General features: G+C 40.2%; 1 pseudogene; it reads left to right on the forward strand.

Annotated features, from left to right (window-relative positions):
* The first annotated feature begins 535 nt into the window (after nucleotides 1-535).
* On the forward strand, nucleotides 536-1,408 carry LOC137247077 (uncharacterized; annotated as a pseudogene).
* Nucleotides 1,409-10,141: the final 8,733 nt, after the last annotated feature.

A 10,141-nucleotide genomic window follows, 5' to 3' on the forward strand; every position in this document is an offset into this window, starting at 1 on the left:
TCGGATAAATACACTCTCTATTGATGACGACCATGGCAAAAGTTTGAAGGACAATGAATTGACGGCATGCATCTGGAACGTCCGATCCCTGAATGGGATTGGTGCAGATGCCCGGCTGGTTGATGTCCTTGTCAAAGCAAAATCTGACATCACCGCCATCCAAGAAATGCGTTGGACGAAGCAAGGAAGAAAGAAGATCAAAAATTGTGACATCTGTTGGAGTGGCCATACGAATAAGCGCAGTTTCGGCGTCGGATTCGTGGTGGGAGAGAGACTTTGTCGCCAAGTGCTGGCGTTCACGCCTGTGGACGAGCGTCTCGCCGCTATCCGAATAAAAGCAAATTTTTTTAATATATCATTCATCTGCGTCCATGCGCCGACAGAGGAGAAAGACGATGAGGTGAAAGACACTTTTTATGAACAATTGGAACGCACATACGAGCGCTGGCCCCGTCATGATATAAAAGTCGTGCTTGGCGACTTTAACGCCAGGGTGGGCAAAGAAGGTGTTTTTGGCCCTACAGTCGGAAAGTTCAGCCTACACAATGAAACTTCTCCTAACGGACTGAGGCTGACTGACTTTGCCGGTGCTCGAAACATGGTCATATCCAGCACGAGGTTCATGCATAAAAAGATACATCACGCTACATGGCTGTCTCCTGATCGAAATACTCGCAATCAGATCGATCACGTTGTGATAGACGGACGGCATGCCTCCAGTGTTTTAGTTGTGCGCACGATCCGAGGACCTAACATCGACTCGGCCAAAATACGCACCCGCCTCAACGCGGCTAAAACCAAGGAATAAAAAACACAAGTAAAGCTAGACGTCGAAAAGCTTCAATCACAACAGACTGCCAATGATTTCGCAACTCGACTCTTACACCTGCTGTCTGAGAGCACAACTCATCCTAAAGGAATACAGGAGAAGTGGGAGCATATCTCCAAAGCAATTCGTACTGCCGCCGAGGAAAAAATTGGTTACCAGCGGCCCCGAAATAATAACTGGTACGATCAAAAATGCCGCGTTGCAGCCGAAAGAAAAGACGCTGCCTACAGGGCTACGTTAAAAGCGAGCGCGACAAGAGGAGTGTGTGAAAGCTATCGTGAGTTGAAATGGGAAGCGAGACGCCCTTTCAGGAAGGTAAAAGCAGAAGCAGAAAGGCGTGAGTGCGGGGAGCTTGAGCTGCTAGCCACCAGGAATAACGCCCGAAAATTCTACCAAAAAATACGGTGACAGATGGAAGGTTTTAAGGTTGGGGCAAACTCCTTTAGGAATGAAAACGGTACTTTGTAACTGGTGTCCAGAGACTGCTTAGATCATGGAGGGAATACTTCTCTGCTCTCCTAAATTGAGGCAGCAATTCACCGTGCAGAGATGAAGAACCTGATCCCGCAATCGATGATGATGGAATATATGTCCCCCCGCCCGATTATGACGAAGTTAGAATAGCAATAACCAGATTGAAAAACAACAAGGGCGTGGGCGCTGATGGATTGCCTGCGGAGCTATTCAAGTTCGGCGGCGAGGAGATGGTAAGGCGCATGCAGCCGCTTCTTAGCAAAATATGGGTGGACGAGTGCATGCCCGACGGTTGGAATCAAAGTGTTCTTTGCCCAGTCCACAAGAAGGGGGATACTGCAAAATGCACCAACTATCGTGGAATCAGCCTTCTTAATATCGCATATAAGGTCCTTTCAAGTGTATTGTGCGAAAGATTGAAGCCCACCGTGAACCGGCTGATTGGACCTTATCAGTGCGGCTTCAGACCTGGTAAATCTACCATCGACCAGATTTTCACAATGCGCCAAATCTTGGAAAAAACCCGTGAAAAGAGAATCGACACACATCACCTCTTCGTCGGCTTTAAAGCCGCCTTCGACAGCATGAAAAGGAGCTGCCTTTATGCCGCTATGTCTGAATTTGGTTTCCCCGCAAAACTTATACGGCTGTGCAAAATGACGTTGAGCAACACCATCAGCTCAGTCAGAATTTGGAAGGACCTCTCGGAGCCGTTCGAAACTAAACGAGGTTTCGGACAGAGTGACCCCCTATCGTGCGATTTCTTTAATTTGATGCTGAAGAAAATTATACTAGCTGCAGAACTTAACCGCACTGGAACAATATACTATAAAAGCGTCCAATTACTGGCATATACTGATGACATTGATATCATCGGCCTTAGCACCCGCGCTGTTAGTTCTGCTTACTCTAAACTGGAAAAAGTAGCGGTAAAGATGGGTTTGATGGTGAATGAGGAGAAAACGAAGTACCTGCTGTCATCCAGCAAAGAGTCAGCGCATACGCGTCTTGGCAACCACGCTACTGTTGGCAGCAATAATTTCGAGATAGTAAAAGACTTCGTTTATTTGGAAACCAGCATCAACACTAGCAACAACATCAGCACTGAAATCCAGCGAAGAATCAAACTTGCCAATAAATGCTACTTTGGACTAGGTAGGCAATTGAAAAGTAAAGTCCTCTCTCGGCGACCGAAAATCATACTCTACAAGTCACTTATCGTACCCGTCCTGCTATATGGGGCAGAAGCATTGACCATGACAACAGCAGATTAAGCGTCTTTGGGAGTGTTCGGGAGAAAAGTTCTTCGAAAGATTTATGGACCTCTACGCGTTGGCGATGGCGAGTACCGAAGAAGATTTAATGATGAGCTGTACGAGCTATACGCAGACATCAACATAGTCCAGCGAATTAAAACAGCGGCTGCGCTGGCTAGGCCATGTTATGCGAATGAATGATGATGCTCCGGCCAAGAAAGTGTTTCTATCGGAACCCGCCTATGGAAGCAGAGGTAGAGGGCGGCCCCCACTCCGTTGGAAGGACCAGGTGGAAAGCGATTTAAACTCCCTTGGTCTGACCAATTGTCGCCGGTTGTCGGAGCGAAGGAGCGACTGGCGCGCCTTGTTGGACGACCATAACCGTTTAGACGGTTAAGCGCCAATTAAGTAAGTAAGTAAGTAAGTATTATATTTAAATACAATATACAATGAAAAATAAGGGAATAAAAACAAATATATATGTTTTCAAAAGCCCAAACGAGTGAAGCGCAATGCAACTGCGCCATAGGGTAGAAAAGTTCACTTTTTACGGTTATGTTTTTCAGCATAGTTAAAACAGATATCTCCACTTTTATAAAGTACGATATAAATATATTGACAATTACTTTAGTAGTATGGTTTCATTTGACTTGAAAAAAGTTTCATTTGAAATGAAAAAAGTTTCATTTAAAATGAAAAAAGTTTCATTTAAAATGAAAAAATTTTATTTAAAACAAGTAAGGGCGGACTGTCTTCGGCTATGCCGATGGGGATTTAAAATAAAAAATAAAAAATGTGGACCAGGGTGATCCAGAACCTCATCTGTCGGGTACCGCTAATTTATTTATATATGTAATACTACGAACAGTATTCCTGCCAAGATTCCAAGGGCTTTTGATTTCGCCCTGCAGAACTTTTTCATTTTCTTCTACTTAATATGGTAGGCGTCACAACCATTTTGCAAAGTTTTTTTCTAAAGTTATATTTTGCGTCATAAACTAATCCAATTACCATGTTTCATCCCTTTTTTCGTATTTGGTATAGAATTATGGCTTTTTTTCATTTTTCGTAACTTTCGATATCGAAAAAGTGGGCGTGGTCATAATCCGATTTCGGTCATTTTTTATACCAATACAAAGTGAGTTCAGCTAAGTACGTGAACTGAGTTTAGTAAAGATATATCGATTTTGGCAAGTTATCGTCTTAACGGCCGAGCGGAAGGACAGACGGTCGACTCTGTATAAAAAATGGACGTGGCTTCAACCCATTTCGCCCTTTTTCACAGAAAACAGTTATCGTCATAAAATCTATGCCCCTACCAAATTTCAAAAGAATTGGTAAATTTTTGTTCGACTTATGGCATTAAAAGTATCCTAGACAAATTAAATGAAAAGGGCGGAGACACGCCCATTTTGAAATTTTCTTTTATTTTAGTATTTTATTGCACCATATCATTACTGGGGTCGAATGTTGACATAATTTACTTATATACTGTAAAGATATAAAATTTTTTGTTAAAATTAGACTTACAAAAAAAATTTTTTTTTAAGTGGGCGTGGTCGTTCTCCGATTTTGCTAATTTTTATTAAACATACATTTAGTAAGAGGAGTAACATTCCTGCCAAATTTCGTCATGATATTTTCAACGACTGCCAAATTACAGCTTGCAAAACTTTTAAATTACCTTCTTTTAAAAGTCGGCGGTGCCACGCCCATTGGCCGAAATTTTACTAATTTTCTATTCTGCGTCATAAGTTCAACTCACCTACCAAGTTTCATCGCTTTATCCGTCTTTGGTAATGAAATATCGCACTTTTTCGGTTTTTCGAAATTTTCGATATCGAAAAAGTGGGCGTGGTTATAGTCCGATATCGTTCATTTTAAATAGCGATCTGAGGTGAGTGCCCAGAAACCTACATACCAAATTTCATCAAGATACCTCAAAATTTACTCAAGTTATCGTGTTAACGGACAGACGGACGGACGGACATGGCTCAATCAAATTTTTTTTTGATACTGTTGATTTTGATATATGGAAGTCTATATCTATCTCGATTCCTTTATACCTGTACAACCAACCGTTATCCAATCAAAGTTAATATACTCTGTGAGCTCTGCTCAACGGAGTATAAAAATTTGTTTTATGCAAGATTATAAGAATATTTCCAGCCGCTAACGAGTGAAACTCGACCACTGTGCTACGCCGAGTTTGCATTATATAAACCAATTACTCAATTATTCATCAATACATTTTTCAATTTTTCCCCTTTCAACTTCTGCATGTCGAGTAATACAACAAACAGTCCGTCACATACCATGCAACAGATTCGATTGATGGCTTTCATGCATATCAATCAAAAAACGTGGCAAAATACAATTAAGACTTAAAAGAGCCTCAAGTCGATGCTCATTAATTGCATTGTTACAAGCACTTTGTGCAAATTAATTATCAATATAACGAATTTTCGTACTGAAAGTGTTTGCGAGAAAAAGTTGGCAAGAATGGCATACAAGCAAACTTTTCTTTTAAATGAATACTAAGCACTTTTTATGGGCGGTTGTTAATTGATTTATTGAAAGGCGAATGACATCAACAGGCTGAAAATGACTAGCAACTTTACCGGAAGTGCTTCTTTTAATAATTCAAACTGACTGATAAGTGTTACGTATTTTATTTGTTATTATTATTATGCCTTGTAGCATTGCAACTTCAAGTTTATCACTGTATGTGGAGACTTTTGAATTTTATTGAAAGGCCTTCTCATACTGCTCACTGCCTGTCACAAATCGAGCGCCCCGCCTCTGAATGGTGGGAAGCGCCGATTCAGTTGATGAACAAAATCTCAAAACCTTGAAAAATTAAACAGGGGGTTGCACAAGGTGGTGTCTTATACCCGCTTATGCTTAATATCTACATATCAAAGTTACAATTATTTCATGTGCCGACAACTGCACGATTATGGGAATGTGACCTGACCCTACAATTGATGAATTAGTTTTTAAAATAAACAGCTATCTCCCTGGTCTTTATGGTTTCTTTACCTCGTGCAACCTGGCATTATCACCGACAAAATCCACTCTAGATACGACGTGGAAGGAAGAGATTCCGGAAATATTGGACGTTCGCGTCGATGGTGTCACGCTACCAACTAGCAGTCATCTAATGATCTTAGGGGTAATGTTCGACAATACTCTCACCTTCAATACTCTTCGCCCCAGCGGGTTAGGGGGTTAGAATATACCCGCTGTAGGTATGCCTGTCGTAAGAGGCGACTAAAATACCGGGTTCAAGGGGTTTGTGTAGCGCAGCCTTCTCAGGTTGCCGCACAATACATAGCTTCTCCAAACCCAATTGTCAGCCTCACCTATCCGTGGGGAAAAGAAATAATTAAGGTAATGGGGAGGGAAGAAGAAACGTTTAAAGAAGAATTAGAGGAAAACGGAATTGATAATGCCGTTGAGGGTGTCAATTAAAAGTTAGTGAGGGCGAGGATGGAGACAAAGGTTTAGACAAAGGTAGGGACTATATATTTATAAAGTTTTTCAGCTTTAAAAAAATTTGAAAGCCCTTATTAAGGCTTGGCATATACTTTAGGTCCCCTATAGATATTGTGGCGAATATAAGCAGTTTAGATACCTCACTATGCTGCTGGTAAATAAATGCACAAACACAGTAAAGCACGCAGCCACACATATACAGCAAAGCTAAGAGGAAAAAGAATATTCCACATACATGTGATTAGCAGTTTAGTGCGTAGAAGCAAGAGAAATATTCAAACATGCATGTAAACAGCTTAGAGGGAAGATGATATTGCTCACACAAAAATATGTCTTTACCTAAATAACCAACTATGAGACACAGAAACGAGTAATATATAAACAACTATAGCCGTCTATTCTCGAAAAGTCTAGACCCTAAGAGAAATAGGCGAACGAGTAGATTGAGTGTACGAAAGCAGCGCAAGCTAAGGGGGCTATTTCAATTTGATTTTAACTCGTTATAAGTGAAGTACGGGAGTGTTTCAATTGTAAAATACTACTACCATAGTAGTGATGTGAATAAAGAACATTTTGCTATACTGAATATTTTAGTTATTCATTCGACAGCTAAGCGATTCGAAGGATAACAAAAATAGCAGATTTTCCCAAAAACTCACAATATGCGCTTTTGTTGAAGCATATACGAAGAAATTTAAAGTAGGTTAACAAAATCGTTTAGTAGCAGCTGCTTTTGAATTGTTTTTTTTTTTTACTTAAATATAAATCAGTTTGAGAAGCATGAATTTGTGAAACAATCCCGTTTTAATGCAAATTAACAGCATCTCGCTTAAATTTGGCATATTGTCCAGAACATTTTATAAAAGCAGTCTCTATGTCACTTACTTTCTTCTTCAAACATTTAAGACAAGACAACTAATAAAAAAATGGTATGAAAATATTCATGCACTTCACTTTATTGAAAAAAACTACTTCAGTCTTCTTTTGCTCAGCAACATAAACTTATAAAGATATCGGTATCTATGTTGTTTTTTTTTTTTTTTTGTTTTAGCAGAAATATCAAGTACGAAGATGTTGTTTTTGACGCGTTTAATAAATATAGCTTTTGTCGCAACGTTCCCCATACGTATTCTCTATGAAGTTAAGCGACATTTCTTATCCGATATGAAGTGGTTGCGTTTTTATACTCAGTTGAGCAGAGCTCACATAGTATATTAAGTTTGATTTGATAACGGTTGGTTGTACAGGTATAAAGGAATCGAGATAGATATAGACTTCCATATATCAAAATAATCAGGATCGAAAAAAAATTTGATTGAGCCATGTCCGTCCGTCCGTCCGTCCGTCCATTAACACGATAACTTGAGTATATTTTGAGGTAAATTGATGAAATTTGGTATGTAGGTTCCTGAGCACTCATCTCAGATGGCTATTTAAAGTGAACGAAATCGGACCATAACCACGCCCACTTTTTCGATATCGAAAATTTCGAAAAACCGAAAAAGTGCGATAATTCATTACCAAAGAAAGCTAAAACGATGAAACTTAGTAGATGGGTTGAACTTATGACGCAGAATAGAAAACTAGTAAAATTTTGAACAATGGGCGTAGCAGCGCCCACTTTTAAAAGAAGGTAATTTAAAATGTTTGCAAGCTGTAATTTGGCAGTCGCTGAAGATATCATGATGAAATCTGGCAGGAACGTTACTCCTATTACTATATGTACGCTTAACAAAAATTAGCAAAATCGGAGAAGGACCACGCCCACTTTAAAAAAAATTTTAACAAAAAATTTAATATCTTTACAGTATATAAGTAAATTATGTCAAAATTCAACTCCATTAATGATATGGTGCAACAAAATACAAAAATAAAAGAAAATTTCAAAATGGGCGTGGCTCCGCCCTTTTTCATTTAATTTGTCTAGGATACTTTTAATGCCATAAGTCGAACAAAAATTTACCAATCCTTTTGATATTTGGTAGGGGCATAGATATTATGACGTTAACTGTTTTCTGTGAAAATGGGCGAAATCGGTTGAAGCCACGCCTAGTTTTTATACACAGTCGTCCGTCTGTCCTTCCGCATGGCCGTTAACATGATAACTTGAGCAAAAATCGACATATCTTTACGGAACTTAGTTCACGTACTTATCTGAACTCACTTTATCTTGGTATAAAAAATGAACGAAATCCGACTGTGACCACGGCCACTTTTTCGATATCGAAAATTACGAAAAATTAAAAAAATGCCATAATTCTATACCAAATACGAAAAGAGGGATGAAACATGGTAATTGGATTGGTTTATTGACGCAAAATATAACTTTAGAAAAAAACTTGGTAAAATGGGTGTGACACCTATCATATTAAGTGGAAACAAGTAAGGAAGGCTAAGTTCGGGTGTAACCGAACATAACATACTCAGTTGAGAGCTATGGAGACAGAATAAGGAAAATCAATCTGGGGTAACCCTGGAATGTGGTTGTATAACATGTGTATCAAATGAAAGGTATTAAAGAGTATTTTAAGAGAGAATAGGCCATAGTTCTATGGATGAACGCCATTTAGGGATATCGCCATAAAGGTAGACCAGGGCTGACTCTAGAATTTGTTTGTACGATATGGGTATCAAATGAAAGGTGTTACTGAGCATTTTAAGAGGGAGTGGGCCTTAGGTCTATCGGTGGACGCCTTTTCGAGATGTCCCCATTAAGGTGGACCAGGGGTGATTCTATAATGTGTTTGTACGATATGGGTATCAAATGAAAGCTGTTAATGAGTATTTTGAAAAGGAGTGATCCTTAGTTCCATAGGTGGACGCCGTTTCGAGATATCGCCATAAAGGTGGACCAGGGGTGTCTCTAGAATGTGTTTGTACGATATGGGAATCAAATGAAAGGTGTTACTGAGCATTTTAAGAGGGAGTGGGCATTAGGTCTATAGGTGGACGCCTTTTCGAGATATCGCCATTAGGGTGGGCCAGGGGTGACTCTAGAATGTTTGTACGGTATGGGTATCAAACGAAAGGTGTTACTGAGCATTTTAAGAGGGAGTGGGCATGAGGTCTATAGGTGGACGCCTTTTCGAGATATCGTCATTAGGGTGGGCCAGGGGTGACTCTAGAATGTGTTTGTACGATATGTGCATCAAACGAAAGGTGTTACTGAGCATTTTAAGAGGGAGTGGGCATTAGGTCTATAGGTGGACGCCCTTTCGAGATATCGCCATTAGGGTGGGCCAGGGGTGACTCTAGAATGTTTGTACGATATGGGTATCAAACGAAAGGTGTTACTGAGCATTTTAAGAGGGAGTGGGCATTAGGTCTATAGGTGGACGCCTTTTCGAGATATCGCCATTAGGGTGGGCCAGGGGTGACTCTAGAATGTGTTTGTACGATATGGGTATCAAATGAAAGGTGGTAAGGAGTATTTTAAAAGGGAGTAATCCTTAGCTCTATAGGTGGACGCCTTTTCGAGATATCGCCATAAAGGTGGACCAAGGGTGACTCTAGAATGTTTGTACGATATGGGTATCAAACGAAAGGTGTTACTGAGCATTTTAAGAGGGAGTGGGCATTAGGTCTATAGGTGGACGCCTTTTCGAGATATCGCCATTAGGGTGGGCCAGGGTGACTCTAGAATGTGTTTGTACGATATGGGTATCAAATGAAAGGAGGTAGTGAGTATTTTAAAAGGGAGTAATCCTTAGTTCTATAGGTGGACGCCTTTTCGAGATATCGCCATTAGGGTGGGCCAGGTGTGACTCTAGAATGTTTGTACGATATGGGTATCAAACGAAAGGTGTTACTGAGCATTTTAAGAGGGAGTGGGCATTAGGTCTATAGGTGGACGCCTTTTCGAGATATCGCCATTAGGGTGGGACAGGGGTGACTCTAGAATGTTTGTACGATATGGGTATCAAACGAAAGGTGTTACTGAGCATTTTAAGAGGGAGTGGACATTAGGTCTATAGGTGGACGCCTTTTCGAGATATCGCCATTAGGGTGGGCCAGGGGTGACTCTAGAATGTTTGTACGATATGGGTATCAAACGAAAGGTGTTACTGAGCATTTTAAGAGGGAG

This window comes from Eurosta solidaginis, chromosome 3 (genome assembly GCF_040869045.1).
Source record: "Eurosta solidaginis isolate ZX-2024a chromosome 3, ASM4086904v1, whole genome shotgun sequence".
In the NCBI taxonomy this organism is placed as follows: domain Eukaryota; kingdom Metazoa; phylum Arthropoda; class Insecta; order Diptera; family Tephritidae; genus Eurosta; species Eurosta solidaginis.